The sequence below is a fragment of the Empidonax traillii genome, unplaced genomic scaffold (assembly GCF_003031625.1).
Source record: "Empidonax traillii isolate 1590-97213 ecotype Southwest subspecies unplaced genomic scaffold, ASM303162v1 scaffold535:size1322822, whole genome shotgun sequence".
NCBI classification, from domain to species: domain Eukaryota; kingdom Metazoa; phylum Chordata; class Aves; order Passeriformes; family Tyrannidae; genus Empidonax; species Empidonax traillii.
The window spans coordinates 880,421-897,833 of record NW_020955728.1 but is presented as its reverse complement, the minus strand read 5'-3'; the positions used below and the strand labels follow the sequence as shown (position 1 = coordinate 897,833).

The 17,413-nt window shown below is 36.5% G+C and overlaps 1 long non-coding RNA gene across 2 annotated transcripts; it reads right to left on the bottom strand.

The window, feature by feature from the left end:
• Nucleotides 1-14,944: 14,944 nt before the first annotated feature.
• On the bottom strand, nt 14,945-16,882 carry LOC114064345. 2 transcript variants are annotated; one of them, XR_003572733.1, is made up of 3 exons: nt 16,858-16,882; nt 16,233-16,330; nt 14,945-15,038 (listed from the first exon to the last, which is right to left on the bottom strand). It is a non-coding gene; the product is annotated as an uncharacterized LOC114064345 (long non-coding RNA). The 2 variants fall into 2 exon arrangements; XR_003572732.1 differs by lacking the exon at nt 16,858-16,882 and adding an exon at nt 16,617-16,805.
• Between the last annotated feature and the right edge of the window lie 531 nt (nt 16,883-17,413).

Here is a 17,413-nt window from a genome sequence, read left to right as displayed (position 1 = left end):
AAATCAATCTTCAGTCATCTAAATAATTTCAAAAGCTGGTCAGTGAAATTCTGTAAAATTCCTGTCAAATTTATTACATTTTTACAGCTGGGAAAATACACAAAAAGCAAAGCAAAAAAAAAAAAAAATTGCAATATTTTGTTTTCATGTTTGGGACAACAGACACTGCCCTTTTAATCTGGAATAGACATTCAATTTGGAAGTATTTTTTTTTAAACAGATTAAAGATTCCCCAAAATAATAAAATTATATGTCAAATAAAAGAAATAGTCTGTCCCACTGGCATACTAGGGTAAGACTCTGTTGAACCTTCTGTTATTGCATGAATATTTAGTTTTCAGCTAAAAGCTGTTCAGAGACAGGTATCACAGTGGGCAACAGCCTAATTCAGCTCCCAAATTAAAAAAGCTAAATTTCCCTGTGTTGGGCTTCTTTAAACCTCTTTTATCTATCAGGCCAATACAACTTGCTTCCTTACGACCCAAAATGACAGGAGGAGGAAAGATATACACCTAGCTACCACTGTGCACCCAGAGCCTGGCTGGATACAGCAACACATATTCCAGGCCTATGGCTTCCATTGTCTTTTTAACTATTCCAAGCATCCTCCAGTGCAGAAAAGCAACAGGACTTGAGGAGATTTTATTTATTTTGGCAATGGTCTTCACTGAACTAAGAGTTTTGTTTACACCATTTATATTTTCCAGCACGCACTTTATCATCAAAGTTTTTGTATCTGGTTATCATGCTCTGAATATTCCCTAGGTTGTGCTGGGTATTATTTTTACTTTGTTAATGAAATATGGGGTTTGTCACGCATCAAGACAGGTTTTGAGGACAATTTGAAAACTTACCATGTCGACTTTATACTTAGTTGTCCAAATTCTCCCCGTGTCCTGCATAGTATCCACGACATCTCAGACTGGGAAAAATGAGTAAAGAGTTTTAATTTTAGTTTTTCCCCACTTTGTTACCAAAAGTATGTGGTTTCTTTGCACTACAAATTTAAATCAAATAAAAGAAAGACTAGATCCTTGAGGTCATTTAGATATTACTTTTCCAATATTTTAGCATTTTGTATATATTTTGTGTTTAATTTGCACAAGAAAGAATATTAAATATACAGAGAAGCAATGGATTATTCTCTGTCAATCCATATTTTTCAAGGAAGTTGAGACTGTTCAGCACTGACTAAAGCTTAAACTGTTTCATCAGATTACTAGTATTTCTATCGTGAAATTATGAATCATAATAAAAATAATTTGTAGATCTTCAATAAAATATCAATTTCACAATTAATGGTTGAATTGTAATTCAGACACCATGAAGCTGGTAGTTAATCTGTGACTTTGACTGAAGCCTTACCAGTCTGTATTTCATGAAAGCTTTGAAAGACCTTAAACAGTTTCATAAAACTGGATGATGATTTTTCTGTTTGAATTGGTTCATGATGATGTTCATATATTTACTCTCAGAAAGTGTCCATTGTATTTTATGCTAAATGTTATTAGAATATATGGCTTGTCCTCCTGGTTTCACACCTCTAAATCCTGTTAAACACAAAGCAAAGTTCTAAACAATACTTGTCAGATATCTCACATTCTCTCAAGTGCCAGTACTGTTAGCATGTAAAATCACAATATTAAAATTATTACACTGTTACAGAACTGATTAAATTTAAAATGCTGGACATACTGGTAGATTGTTTCTTCCCTATTTTCTTCCTTTTGCTTATTTTCTTTTTAAGGTATACAGTTTCAGAGTACAAATGGCCTTTATTATCTACTCTTCTTTTTATTTGTTTCTCTTCAGCCAAGTATATATGAGACTTTCCCTTTTGTATTATACCCAATTTAAATTTATTCAGCTTCGCCAAGAAAACTCCCAGAAATTCTTCAATAATATGGAAAGTGAAGAGTTGTTAATCATGCAGCGTACTTATAAAATGTACAGGACTACATACACTGAAGGTTATCTTTAACTACTGCCACCATCAAAACTTTTCTTGGGTACAGAAAGGGTCCTTCCCATTTGCAAGGATGAGAAGTTGCCTAAAAACGTATATGCACTTTTCAAGTAGACAAACAGAAGCATTTTGTTCTTCAAAGGTGTTCTGGAGCTCAAAGAGCATCCAGAATTGATATCTACTTACTTTCAAAAATATCAACCCATCCATTTGCAGAAATGCACCTCTGAATTTTATAACTAAATAACAGTCTAAAATGAAGCCAAGGTTTATTATTAGTAACTTAGGAATACTTTAATATTTCTCCTCATCTATGTTTATTATCTTGCTGAATTAAAGATAGATACATTACTAAGAGATTATAATAAGAGTCGTTTTATTTTTGGAAATGGAAAGAGAAAAGTTCCAGGATACTACAAGGTATCTATTCATAAACTGCTCTCAAAGGTAGAAAATTATCATATTAGCAAACTTTGTGAATGCAGGTCTTGGATACAAATTTGCTACTCTGTGGCCTTACATCAAACCATTGAACCTATCATGATTTACAAATTCTGTTTACAGCAAGAAATGGTGTCATCTTTACTTTAAAAATAATTTAATCAGCATAGTATAATGCAGCACATGGATGTTAGTATATTATTTTTCAATGACTTTTATGGCAATGTAACCTCTTCCAAACCATAATAGGATTCTGAAGAGATTTTTGTATTAGTTTTACTAAAGTGGTTTAATTAACTCTGTCAGTTTAAATAACGCACTTCTATCTGTAAATCAGCCCTCAGTTTTTATGTTCATAAAGAGGAGATAATAATACTAACTCACTTCTCATATCCTTGGGTGGAATATGCTGTTGAAATACAAATATTTTACTTGTTACTACTGAGACACAGGCTCCTAGAAAAATGTACCCAGAAATAATGCAGCCTATTTTACTATAAACCTGCAACAAGGCAATTAGTACAAAATAAGGCTGTCTTTAGAGAGAGTTCTTCTCAACATTTCACTAGAGATAAAAGACAGAATCCTGTCTCTTATCTAAATCTGAGTTGGGAGGTAGATGAGACCCAAGAACAAGGATTGACATTTGATGGAATAAGACGGGAGTAAAGTCTTGGAGGTTTTCCCTATCTTTGTGCAGTGACCCAGAAATTACACACAGTATAATAACTTTTTTTTAATTATTACTCTTCTTATTGTTTTCAAAAGCTAAACAGCACAGAAAAATACCTTGTGCTACTTTGTCCCACAGACATTTCAATGCAGCATCTCCTAAAGAGTGAAGAGCTTTTAATAAAAGGTAAAGGACAGACAGCAACTGAGGCAGCTCACTGGTGAAGACTTGTCCCCAACCAGCTCTTCAGAATTCCTGAACACTTGAGCAAAATATGTTTTGATGCTCCTTTTGTATTGATTTTCACCTGTCTTATTTTCACTGTAATGACTCCCCCAACACTCCAATCTCAAAATAACCCAACCCACAATTGAAGCCAACTGAAACCACCTTCATCAGTAGCTTACATGCACTAAAATTAGTGTATTTTAGAGAATTATTCTGAATTACTCTGAGGTTCTACCTTACCTGTACAGTTTGGCATGAAAAAAAGTTTACTGCTTTGTCATCTTTCTTCAAAACACCTCTCACTTTGGTAATAATGTGTATGGGTTATGTCCAGAAGGAACTTAGATAAGATGGAATTTATTTATATCTGCCATCAATTTTCTCAGCACATGCATTAGAAAGAGTTAAACACAGGGCTAGGTGTATATTTGAGGCCTAAGTACCAAGAGTTCCAGTATGACCTTTGGCAAGTCACTCAATGTCTGTGCTCTAGGTTCCCCAACTGCAAAATGGAAATAACACCACTTAACTTTTTGTTGTAGTCTACGAGGGTGAAAAATGTTGCACAAGAGTTCAAATAGTCTCACAAGTTAAGAAGAACATATCTAAAAGAAAAGGAATTTGCTTGAGCCTCCATAGCTTATTTCAAGAGGTTTGCACCCACTGGAGTTGCTTTGGCATTGGCAGAGTTATTGTTGATCCACCACATTGTAAGCAGTCAGACTCGTGCTCCCTGGATGCGTGTTGACATAATTAACATGCTGCAATAAAGCAAGACTTGCACAGTTCAGGCTCACCAGTATGTAAAGGTATGCACATTCTACCAAAGTGGAGAAAAATGGACAAGAAAAAATTAAGTTTGATGATGTAACATCAGTGCAAATTAAATTAATTCCCAGGGAATATATTTTGGATAAAGATCAAATAAATCCCTTTGGATGGAAAGCTTGAAATAAGGCTTTGTTGAACACCATTAATGGAACGCCTTCCCTCTGCATTGATTAAGCTCACTGACCATGAGCAAGAAGGTTGCCCAGCAAGATCTCTCTTTTTTTTTTCTCCCAAGTATGTCTTGTTTGAAAGGGATAATTGTGCCCAGCAGATCTTGTTTCTAGCGCTTCTTATATATAGTGAAATACAGTAATTTAACAGCTTGCTGGGGGAACAAGAATTTGTTCCACTTCCTGATTTAAATGTTTATGCTAATTGCTATTTATTGGCTCAGATGCAAATGATAGGTTGGCCAAAGTGAAATTTTATGACGAGCAAACTCCCCCCTTTTGTGCAAATTGAAAAAGTGAAACAAGAAGAGGATGAAATGAGCCGAAGATGGTCTTAATGGCTGCTTTTTAATGGGGAAGATAAAATTAAGACTGATTTACGTGGCCAACTCCCCTGTTTTCTCTTATCAGCTCATTTGGCAGGAAAAATGGAAAAGTAATTGTTCCTCTTTCAATGTGGGCCTCAAACCATTATTTATTGGCTGAAATTAATCGCTGTTTATCCTTCATTCACGTGGAAACCGCTCTATCAGCATTATGAACCCCAGCAACTCAACTAGTCCCTTGCAATTTAGCCAACAGCAAGCACAGATCCTGATGAGCCGTGCCTTAATTTTCTGGGCTGTGGGAGTTAATGAAGACTCCTTTCTTAGGTGGACATATTTGTATTTCTACAACATTAATAACAAAGGTCCACACTTTCTTTTCTGCAGCATGTAAACTTTTGTTGGATTTTTTTTTTTTTATTAGAGAAAAAATAATAGAGTATGCATAAAGCTGGACAGGGCTGAAAGAGAAGACAGGGAGAAGACTGATATTTGCTTGTACAGAAAAGCTCCTGCTCCTCGGGAATGGAATAATGTAATATGCAACTCTTTGTTCCCCTGTTATGGAGTGTGTAGTGTGACTGTAATGCTTTGTCGTTGAATGGTGCTTTTATTTAGTTCTTTCTTCCTTATGTTTTATCTTCGTTGTATCCACCTTCCAGCCTGGTAAGTTCACTGTACTGGCTGCCCATGCACTTAATGCCAAAAGGGAACTGTGCAGCTGGGACAGCTACAGCTGCATCTTATCTAATTCTGCCTAAGGGGGCCAACTGGTGCTGGCAACATGCACTTCAGGCAGAAGTCCTTTCCTGCTTCTTTTTTTGAGATGGTGCAAAGCATCACCCAGTTCTCCTTTCCACATCGCCAGGAGGAGAGTCAAATGCTTGCCTTTGCTTTTTTTTTTTTTTTTTTCCCCCCAGCCCCAGAATGCCGTGGAAATGAGATGTTTGATTTCAGCAGCAGTAGCATCTGCTGCCTTGAAAATATCAGGAAGAAGCAAATCTAGTTTCCACTGCAATAGAATGAAAAATGGATTATTAAGCAGACACCACAGGAACTATCCTGCTATTTCAAGCCTAAGATGTGTCTGGTCTATTGCTGTCTCCATGACAGTGGCCAGCGGAAAGAATAAATAAGAAGGTGCGAAGTGGTCTTGTTTGTTGCCTTTAACTAAGGGCCAGCTTGATTTCTAATAGTTCAAGACAGGCTGAAACCCTGAAGCATGAGTTTTAAAAGATTTAAGACCAGCAATGGATGAGAAATACCGTTCTACTGAACACTGCTTCTGAACACCACTGTTCAGAGGCGTACGTGCACTTAAATACAGTGGTGTTCAAAAAGCATCCTAATCCTCCCTTCACAGGACATAAGAATGAAGGAAAATTGAGCAAGTTTTGAGTAAAACAATGTGTGCTGCAACTTAGGCTTTAGCAATCTGTTTTACGATGAGTTATGTTCACGCTGTTTTTCTTCATTTATATTATGAGGGAAATCACTGGACACACTCAAATTTGGCCATGGGCCTGATCTAAAATTACACTGAAATTCAGTAGACACTTTTACACTGACTCACCTGTGTTTTGAATCTGCTTCAAGATCTGTATATTACCATTTTAACAAGGGCAGAAGTAGCAGATTTATCTCAGGTTTGTAAACCTAGTAATGAATTTCCAGATGCGACTTATGTCCAACTCACTTTTTAGAAAGAGGGTAGGAATCTGCTACATGTGTGTGAGACTCTAATATTGGTATCAAAAACAATGAAAATACTTTAGTTAACAATTTACAGATGAACTTTTATGCCCTCATCAATATATAGTTAGAAACCTTAAGGGAATACCAGCCTAGCTTTGCAGTTAAGAAAAGGAAATGTAAATACTTCTAAATTATGAATCTACATAACGGGCAAGGAAGTGGTTTCCATACTTTCAACTGGGATCCATGTGTACCTATAGCTGCGTAGCTCAGCATAGGTTAAGAATATTGATTCTGCAACAGGTTAAACAAAGGCAAAGTGTTTGTGCAAACTCTGGTGTGGAAGAAAAATAGTATTTATATTAATAAGCTAATAAGTCTACGTCACATTCTTTAAGCCTGGTACTCCCTCATAGGGACCAGCTACCCTCTAGGCTTGAGTTATTTGCTCAGGATCAAATCGTCCTGGTTCAGTTTTCACCTTTACAGCTGGGAAAGCTTCCTTAGTATGAAGGGTGGTAGGGCAAGGCTATCCTCCACCAGAGATGTCTTGGCACATTTTGTACAGGCAGTGCCAATCCATCTGGTGATGATAAAAGGCAAAAGAGGTGGATTGGATCCCCTCGCTTTATCTCCAGAGGTAAACTACAAAATGTTGCTGGCAATCACAGAGATGCTTAGCTGATGGTGTTTTATTGCATAATTTTCCAAATGATTGTCAGCCAAAAGACACATCCTTGAGTTAGTACGAAAAGAAATTCACATCACTTCTCACTCACCATTTTCAAAGGTAAAAGATTCTAGATGACCATTGCATAGTTATATCTGTGGAGAGACACAGGACTAGCTTTTTTATATATTTTACAGAGACAGCCATTGTTGCTCTCCACCTCTTACATTGCTGTGAAAGGTGACTCTCAACACTGTTCACCCAGGTTAAAATACAGAAGGAACCAAATGGAGGGTAAGCAGAGTTTTGCATAAACTTGTTCTTCTTTACTGCCAGCTTGATATTCATATTCACATCTACCAAGAGAAGAAAATAACAGTTCACAAATGCAATTTTGGAAATGTTCCATTTGGGTGCTGTACTCTCACTGGCACAATTCAGAAGGTTTTATATTTTGTTGCTTATGTAAACTATGGCCTTGGTTCTGCTTCTAGTTAATTCAGTGGGAGTTTTGCCATAAACTTGACCGTGGTTTTATATATTGGAACACATTCTTTCTTCTTCATTTAAAAACAAGCCCAAGTTCTAGAGCTAAATTGTAATTATACTTTGATACAAATGTCTGAACTTGATTGCCGAAATAGGGCTCATAGTCTTGCTCATAAAAGCTCCATTCAAAGTCACGCATGAAGAGTTATTGACCACACAGTGAAAGCCAATGCATGCTTTCTGCCTCAAGTGCAGGTTTGTGCATCTTCTTTCACCAGTAAATTGAATCCAGGCTGCTGAGAAAACTTGGAAAGATGTTTCTATTCCTAGAATCTAGTTCCACTTTTTGAAGCTAAGTCAGAAGATTATCATACCACAAAGCCATGTATTTCCAGAGGCAGATTCTTTCACACTTAATGCATCCCAGTTGTTTTTAAGAGTAAGTCTATCTTTTTATTTTTTTTAGAAGTGCTGCTTTTTTGTTTTGTGCTGCCAGCGATTTCAGCATGCTTGGAGAATTTCAGTGAAAAGGAAAAGCTGATCTTTCACTGTCCAGTAGACCTAAGAGTAGTCGTCAGTGCCAAGGTGAGTTCTTGTCTGCTGATAATCATTCTTGCCATGGCAGTAATGTGCTTTTCTACTCTGTCATCCAAAGTACTGTGGCTTTAAGACAAAAGACATGGCAAACAACAGATCTGTTTAACTTTACTTTGACTTTGTCAGTTTTTCAGCTATGTCATTAAATTCAACAAAGTTGAAGGTAACAGAGGACCCAGGACTTTTTCAATAAAATTTTTTTAATATTGTTTTTATGATTAAAATGTTAAAATTATGTAACATTGTTCTCATCCATTTAAGATTATTCTCAATAGTTTTCACAATTGTTAGAGTCCACTTAGGTAATTTATGGGCGGTCCTTTAATGCAGCTGTACCAATAATTGAATCCTCTTTGGCCTTGCTGACTGTAGTGCTTTCCACCTAAATTTCGTAATTGATAACTGAATACACTCAGATGTCACAGCTGGGAGACACAAGAGCCTTGAGGGGATCTGGTATTGTGTTGTATTTTATTTTATTTATACTCTACAGAGGTGGTAAGTATTTAGGGAATATAACCTGATTATATCCAAACTTGTGTGGAGGAGCCTACATTGCTATGCATTCAGTGGCTACCTCCTATTGATGGTATCAACAGGAACTCTGCTTTAGATTGCTGAAACATATATATTTCAGCAATCTAAAGCAGAGCTGTATCTATCTGTATATTTAACTCACCTATATCTGTTTAGCTGGAAGTGTTTATACAATTTGGGACACATTTTTATTCTCTGAAGGGGATGTTAGCTATCCCACTCAGAAATGTATATCCTTTCTCAGAGTAACCAAATAGATCTCAAATGTGAATGACTCTTATCTTCCAGCAGATACTGACATTTCTGTATCCATGATTTGGGGAATTCTAGAGGCTCTGTTTTACACTTGAAAGGGATCCAAGTTCCAAGTAGCAATTCTGGCTCCTTTGGGATTCTGGACTGATCCTCTGATGCCTTGCACCTTGCATTGTCATTCAATCTATGCAAAATGAGTGCAAAATACCAGAGGTTCCATTTTGACAGCGCAGATATATCAGTTCATACCACCAGAGATGATGGCCTTACCTTCTTATTTGGCAGCTTTTTAATCTCACTTTGCACCGAAGAAATATATGTACAGTCCATGATAATGGGAAAAAGTAGTACTTTAGATATATTTGATGGTCAAATCATTCCATTCCAGTTCCCTATTCATCAAAACAAATGCAATAATATTTTTCTCTCAGGTGTCTCGAGAAAGCCTGGCCTTTTGTCTCAATTGTTAACTCATTTGAGAATAACAAACTGTCTTGTCTTTGCAAGGATTTTGTCAACTGTTTATCCCAAGATAATGAACTCAAGCAAAATCAACCTTCTTGCATTAACATGGCAGGAGAGAAAGGCAATTTACCTTCAGAATCCAGGATGGTAGGCATATGTGAAATTTTAAGCTACCCCAATTGGTACAGCTGAGGCTATACTACTGGAGCAGGTAAGGGAGGAAGTGGAAAAGAGCATTACTAGTTTGAGGATTTTTTTCCTACTGTTGAGGTACTGAGAAGTGCCAGGGCCAGCAATCCATTTATTTTGTCCAATTTCTTGCGAATAGGTGTCTGAGAAAAGTAATGTAGAGTCCTACTTGGTTCAGTCATTCCTATTCCAAAGCACAGACTTTGTCCAGCCTTGTTACCCCCCTTTTCACACTTTTGGGCTCTGGGTCAATTTTTCAAGACAATAGGACTTGCAATACAATATACAGGATGAATGAACAACAAGATTTTAGACTAGTAACATTACACTTGATAAATGCTGGCAAGTGTTCCCAAAGCTCAGATTAGTAGTGCCCCCAAAAATAAAGTGATATTGTTACTCTTTTTATTTTTTTTCATTTGACAGTGAAGCTTTTGTATCTAATTAGAATTTCCAAGATCCAAGGGAACCTCCTGCCAGTCTACCTTCCTCTTCAGTAAGACTTATATGTGTAAAACAAAAAACACAATCAAACTGAGAGTTGTCAGACTGTCCAGTTTATCACTTCATTGTGACATGGTTATGTATGCTGGCAAGTATACGTAGCAAGTTCCAATGAATAAATTTATGATTTTAAAATGGTATAAAATGCATGTATTCATGTCAAAATCATGCTAGACATTCTGTCAAAAATTTAATTTTATTCAATTATTTTATCATGGTACATAATCTGATGTTCACACGGATACGGGAAGATTTACACTAAGATAGTGAAACAGTTGATTTCAGTTGAAGGCTGAAAAGAGATAGGATCTGAAAAGTCTCAGTCCAGATTTGCATGTCCTTTGCATTCAGCATTTTATACAGATTTGTCACTTTAGCCAGGGATAATTTCTTTGGTGAAGAAATTGTCTACACCCTGTTGGGTGAGGAAACAGATATTAACTTTTTAATCAGCACTCTGGCTTTAGTTCATCTAAAAATTCTAAAATGTAAATTGTTAATATACTTTCAGTGTCTATTTAAACTGGATCTACCTAAACCAAACTTAGAGTGTTTGGGCTTTAAGAGAAAAACAAACAAACAAAAACAAGCAAAAAAATAGCCCTAAAAGATTACCAGGGTTACCTTTTTTGGTTTGTTTTTGGTTTTCCCTTCCTACTCTGACAGATGTATAAAACTTTCAATACTTACTGTAGGTATGTAGGTTCAAAATAAACACATATAAGCAGAGCTTACAACTTCCATATGAAATGTGGAGGGCCATGGCTCACTTCACATTCATGTTCATGCTTGGTGAGAACTTACGAATGGATTTTTTTTGTAAACTGCCTTTTCCTTAAACAAAGCATGCATTATCCTTTTACAAATTCACTCCCTGGCACATCTGATGAGAGAATCTGGGTGTTGTGCTTCAACAGGAAACCCTGAGCTGCAGCAAGAGAATGACTTTGATGGTAACTTGCACAGTCGCAATTCCTTTGCTCATGAAGAAGGCCCCCATGGCAGGAAGACACCTGACAGTCAATAGAGAGACAACTTAATTCTCAGGATTTGGAAAAATATTTCCATTCAATAAAATCTCCAGAAAGTGAAGAACAGTGCTTAAACACACATTGAGTAGAGACAAGGTAAATAAATGTTTTTGTTCTGAAGAGACTTACGGCTTAAGTAATATGATGTCTGTAAGTTTAGAGAGCCTGTCTGTAGAGGTAACACACCTATCCCTGTAATATGGTATTAAGGTAGGAAGGAAACAAATACTGAATTTTGAGAGCAAGAAGGACTTGCATTAACATGCAAATAAATTCATATCAGCATTATGTTCTGCAGCCAACATTTGTAAAATGAGCCATGAAGACAAACACTGTCGGTGGACACTGAGATGGCACTTATGGAGCTTAACAGACATCACCTCAGAACATGATTCAGGTAAACTTGTTTGATTATTTAGATGACATTTCTGTTCAATGTGTGTTTCCACAAATATGGTACAAAATACATAGGTATGAAAGGTAAATAAACAGATCATCCTAATAGATTGCCAGAAACGAGTCCTGCACCATTATATAGTCAATATGGCCAAATAATTGAAGATAAGCCCTAATCTAGCCAAATGGGAAAACTTTTTCTTGTGGTACCAGGAAAGAAGACAAATTTTGGCTAGATTTCTGTCAAGGAAAAACCATTTCTCAACTTTTTTGTCTCCCACTGAAAACATAATTACAAGTGCAGATGTCCTGAAGTAGATATGCTAAGATTAGTTCAAGTGTTAAATACTGATATATTTGAATATTGTTATAGTTCATATTTCAAACCAGTCATGAAGAAGGAAAGGCATAGACTATAAATATTTGTCAATTGCCCCATTTTAGTGTCAGCAAATGATAGACTATTTCATCCTTCTCCTGTCCCATTTCTATAATGTAATATACAATATACAACTCATGCTGGAGCTGTGGCATTGATACATCTCATACATCAAGTGTTTTAGCAAATCCAGACTTTTTCTTTGCAAAGTGCTCCACTAAAGGCAGAAAACTACATATGGGCCTTACTTCAAGAATTTACTTATTTTCCACAATTTATCACCTCTTATGACAGAAAAAGGAGTTTAAGGCTCCATTTGCTCTAATGACAAAGAGCAGTGTTAATTTTCTGATATTGCAATAGAAATATTCTTCTGACATGACCTGAAAACACCTCTGAAGGTGTCTGCACTCATTCAGTTTTGGGGAAATTTAACAATCAGGGGGTTGTGGTAACAATGTGGTGTTTTTGTGATGTAGTTATTCGCCCTCTAGATGCGGTCCAGAATTCACAAACTCATTTCATATAGTTTTAAATATATCTCTGTTGGGAGATAATTTGCTTGCAATTCTCTCATACTAGAGACAGTCCGGGTTTGAGGAAGTTTTGAATAAGGAAATTGTACTTTAGTCAAATAGCACCTCACAGAACAGTCAAATTGAAACTTCTTCTGAAGAAACTACTTCTTTTTGTGATAAATGGCAACTTACCCTACTGAGGAAGAGATTTCTGAGCCATTGTTAATAACTGTGTTCTGCTTTTTTCACACTAATACGTATTTGTTGCTACCCTCACTTTTTTAGTATGCAGTGATTAATCTTCAACTGATATAATTTAAGTGGATATAGAAAAGATCAGATTGGCCTATAGAATCTTATTCATTTTCTGAGCCTTTGTTTTTTCTTTGTGCTTATTCTTTTGTATGTCAAATGCCATTTCTAGAATCCTGAGATTTGTCTGAAACTTAAACATTCTTGCCATAAGCAAGAAAGCCACAAGCAATGTTTTGAAGATTTTATTCTGGGTCAAAGAGAATGTGCTGACAACAGGAATTCTTTGTGAGTAATCTCTGCTGAATAAGGACTTTTGCTGGGCATCTTTCACTTAAATACGTTCATAATGAACGTAATGGTGTAGAATTATTATTGTTTTGCTCTCAGAAACCTTCTGAAATATGGTTCTTGCTTCAGACCTTAGTTCATCATATTTAACTAAGATATATTTTCTATTTATTCATGAAATCTCTATTTATAAAAATATTTTTACCCACTGAAGTTATTTTTCAGAGAGGTTCTCCTGACAACAATATTTTCTGTGAACAAAGTTTTGAGAACAGTGGCCTCTGTCCTCCAAATTCCCCTGCTTTTACTACAAACAATCCTACGGAGTTAAACATTGTATGGCACTCCTTGATGGATCTGAGATGTTCTGTAGCTTTTGGAAAGCATATCAGTCCTGTTTCCCTACATATGATAATTTCTCTCAAGAAAGGACTTCCTAAAGAGGTGGCATCTAAATTCTATTTAAAATTTGTCCTCATTCTCTCTCTTGGGCTTTTTGAGGACCACAACAAATGAGAAATTGCTTTGTCTTTACAGTCCCCATGGTTTATTTCAAGCAATGGAGGATCTGCATTCCTCAGGATTTGCTTCTGCTTCTAAAATCTCCCCTTTTTTTGTGGGAGTTAGAGTCAGCTAAATCATATTCAGCTTAATAATGAAGGCAAGTAACTTCAGCTGTCTCCAGTCTTAGGCTATTGCTGCTGGAGTATTGGTTTTGGAAGCAGGACACTTCTTCTCTGCTCACCACCCCAACATATTCTCAGAGTTCAAGAGGTGTTTATAAAAACACTCTCATGCACGTGGTGTGACTCTTGGAAATGGCCCTGTGCAGGGCCAAGAATTGGACTTAATGATCCTTGTGGGTCTCTTCCAACTTGGCATATTCTGTGATTCTGTGATTTTCTCATGCTGGCCTAACAGACTTGGGGAAGACAAAGTAAATGGACTTCAGGTACCCAGCAAAAATGAATGGTTTTAAAAATCAGGAAAGTTTCCCAGTCCAGTTCACATTGGGGTTTGTGTGGATTTTTCTTTATTTATTCTTCTCTTCTTTCCTTTTTTTTTTTTAATTAATAATATTTTTTAAATTAATTAAATTAATTAAATTAAAATTAATTTTTTAAAATTATTATCTATTTTTAAATTAAATTAATATTTTTTCTTTTCTTCTTTCCTTTTCTTTTTTTTTTTAAATTAATATTATTTAAAATAGGAATGATCCAATTCCTTTGAAAGTACAAAATCATAAACTAGTTCTGAGGACTTATTACTGCTGCACTTGTACCATGTTTTGTAAGTGGTGAGGCCAAAATTCAGTATAGCTGGGCCTCTGCAATTTCTTGACAGGTCCAAGCTTTCAGGTTATTATTAAATGTCATTGCTTTAAGCTTGCTGTGGGCAAAAGGTGCCGGGGTAAATTAAGTGCAACAGTCTCCTGGCTTCCTCTCTCCAGACCTGTTCCTAAGTTGTTTTCTTCAACTTCATGAGACTTGCAGGTGCTCAGAATAGGGTCCCATCCAGCAAATCAGTCTACACACTACATCTGCCAAAGATGTGGAGATACGTGTTAGATTTAGGCTGACATCTCTATCTTGGCATGACAAACGCTAAAAAACATTCACCCTCCCTCAAAATAAAAATGAAAAAAAAAGGCGAGGAAAACCTTAATATTGGTTAAAATGTCAGTCGAATTAAATGAGAGTGGTGTGATTTGTACCCATGAGGGAAGAAAGAAAGAACAGCAGGTATGTTTGAGGTGCAAAAAAATATTGAGTTTCACACATAGCATGTACGAGATGACAAGTCTGCTGGCAGCTGCCTGGTCACGGGGGGCTGCTGGGATAGCAGGGAAATACAGGCAGTGCCGTGGTACTGAGAAATGGCAAAGAAACAGAGACAGGGCAGGACGATAGATTTATCTCCTGGCTTGCTAAAGCCCAGAGTTGCTTTGGGCTCAGCTCTTGGCTCACAGAAAGACTAAAACTCAATTAACTAATCCAGTTAAAACACAATGAGACACCCTCTTTTCCACAGGTGGTACCTCTGATTGATCATTTGGCCCTTCCCTGTAATCAGGTAATGGTTCCATTGTACTGGATCTGTATGAATCTAATGTTTAAACACGTTGGGAACTGCTGAGACAAAAGAAAAATATAAATAAAATTTAAATGCATAATCTCTGTTTTCTAATTATTAGTACAAATCTTGAGCAGGAAAACCAAAATATGAAGTCTACAAAAATCAGAAGATTATCTATACTGATGTCCAGAACTGTTAAATGAAGAAAGGGATTGTTTGTTTTGGTTTTCCACAGAAAATACATTGCGTTTCAAGGCAAAAATATTTAAACCTGATATAAAAAAAAAAGTTTATATTTTAATGCTGAAATAGATTGCTAAGCTATATAACGAATAGCATTCTGACAGTAAAGGAAAATGCATGAGGGTTAATTTGTTTCAAAGTACTACAATGTTTTCTCATATCTTTATAGAAAGTAATTAAGTTTAACCAAAGTTCCATTTTCTCTGTAAAATCAACTTTAATAGAAAATATTCTGACAATAAAATCTTACTCTATTTAAAGTTTTTAAACTTTTCCAAATATTTTGTGTAATAACAGATGATTACAGCTTAACTATTCTTTCCATATTCCAAATTATGAAGTTAATACAGGTTTTACTGGTCAGTAATTAAATTCCAAATTCCAGTTTCCACAGATCCTGCCAGTATTTGTCATTGGTGTTTTTTGTTTGTTTTTTTGCTTCTAAATCAGTCACATCCCCATGATATTGAAAGAATATCTTCCACAATTCCTCTGGATGAATTTCTGGATTTCTGCTAAGTAGTTGAGGGCATGTTGCTGTGTTTGTTTGTTTTAATCTCTAGAGTGCCTAGAACTTGGGATGGGTACTTAGTTCTTTTTTAAAATGTAAACAAAACAAACTGTTGTAATAGTGTCTATAATTGCTATAACCTATGCTCATGGCATTGTTCCTATATGCTTCTTATTGTAGTTGGCAGAAGGAAAGTCTGACATTACCATCATCAGATCTATTTTGAGGGTAATTTGAGGGAAGAAAGACCCCACTTCAGCACATCACTTGAGCAAGCCCTTAGCTCTTTACATACACTCAAGTTGGACTTGGAGACTTAAGCATTAGTGTCTCTAAATAGGCTGTAATGAATTGAGCCATGGCTTCCTCAGCATGGAGACTACCAATCAACACAACCAAATGGGGAATCATGGAGTCAAGGCTCTGTCCAGGCTTTCCAGTGACTAACAAACTAGCTTTGGGCCTGATTGATTTGAGCATCCAAACCTCATCCCACCTCCAGCAACAACGGTCCTGCAGTGGGGCTGAAGATGGGTGTTGCACCGCTTGCACCGCTTAGCAGGTGTCATTTTTGATCTTCAGAACATATGGGACCTAGAAAACAGGTTAAATTAACTTACTGATGGTTGTGGGAAGCCGGTCTTCCTCCTGCTCTTTTCAGTGCCAATTTTTTCATAACCTTCTTAAGAGCAAACACTGAGAAAATGCAGTGTAAAGTCAGGGGTTCGGTTTGGGCAGCCACCCAACTGCATCTGCCTTCACAAGCGTGGACGCAGCATTGCTATTTCAGCTAATGACTTCATACTTTAGATCACCATGATATCAAAGATAGGGGTTTTAGCAGATTTGAATTCTGTTGAAATCTTTTGACTTATTCCACCTTTATACTGAAAGCCGGAGAAGCTCCAGTTAATCTTCTTTAAGGCCCTATTCGCTTAATGGAAACGCTTAGCTGCATAATTGCTTTGAGCCTATTGCTATTCCAAAAGGAAAATATAATAATCTAATGGTATTGTCTCTATAAGCGAATGAGAATTTCAGGAGTGGATGTTGGTGCCACCCATGTGATCTGGAGAGGTTAATGCAGTTAAAGTTATTTCACAGTCCATTAAGGAGCTTACGGTGACCCGTCGACCTTTGAGCCAACAACACGGAATCCATTATCATCACAACGGAGGAGCCGGGGCTCCGTCGGCTCCGCAATGGGCCTGGGAAATCCCAAGTTAGTACTTAGTCTAAAAAAATGCACTTTTCTTTCTGCTTCTTGGGTCTGGCTATTAATACACCCTCCCGTAATTTGTAACATTAACATTGCTGAAGGTACAGAAAAGGACATTGAAATGAAGACGTCAAAACTGCTGACTTGGTTCAGAGTATGATAATATTGGCTACATATTGAAATGGTGGATATATATAATGGGAGAGATCAAGATGAAGAAAGTCAAGGAACTCGGGGAAATTGATGATAAATTATTGAAGGTTTTCAAACTCATTTAAGCAAATAATAGCTTTACTTTGCATTTTTCTGCTACCACAGGGCTGGCTTTTTCTTGTTTTCTTCTTCTTTTTTTCTTTTCTTTTGTTTTGTTTTGCTTGGATTTGATTTCATTTGTTGTTTAAGATTATTTACATGAAGTAGATATTTGGAAGAAAAAAGAAGATATTGGGAGTTTACCA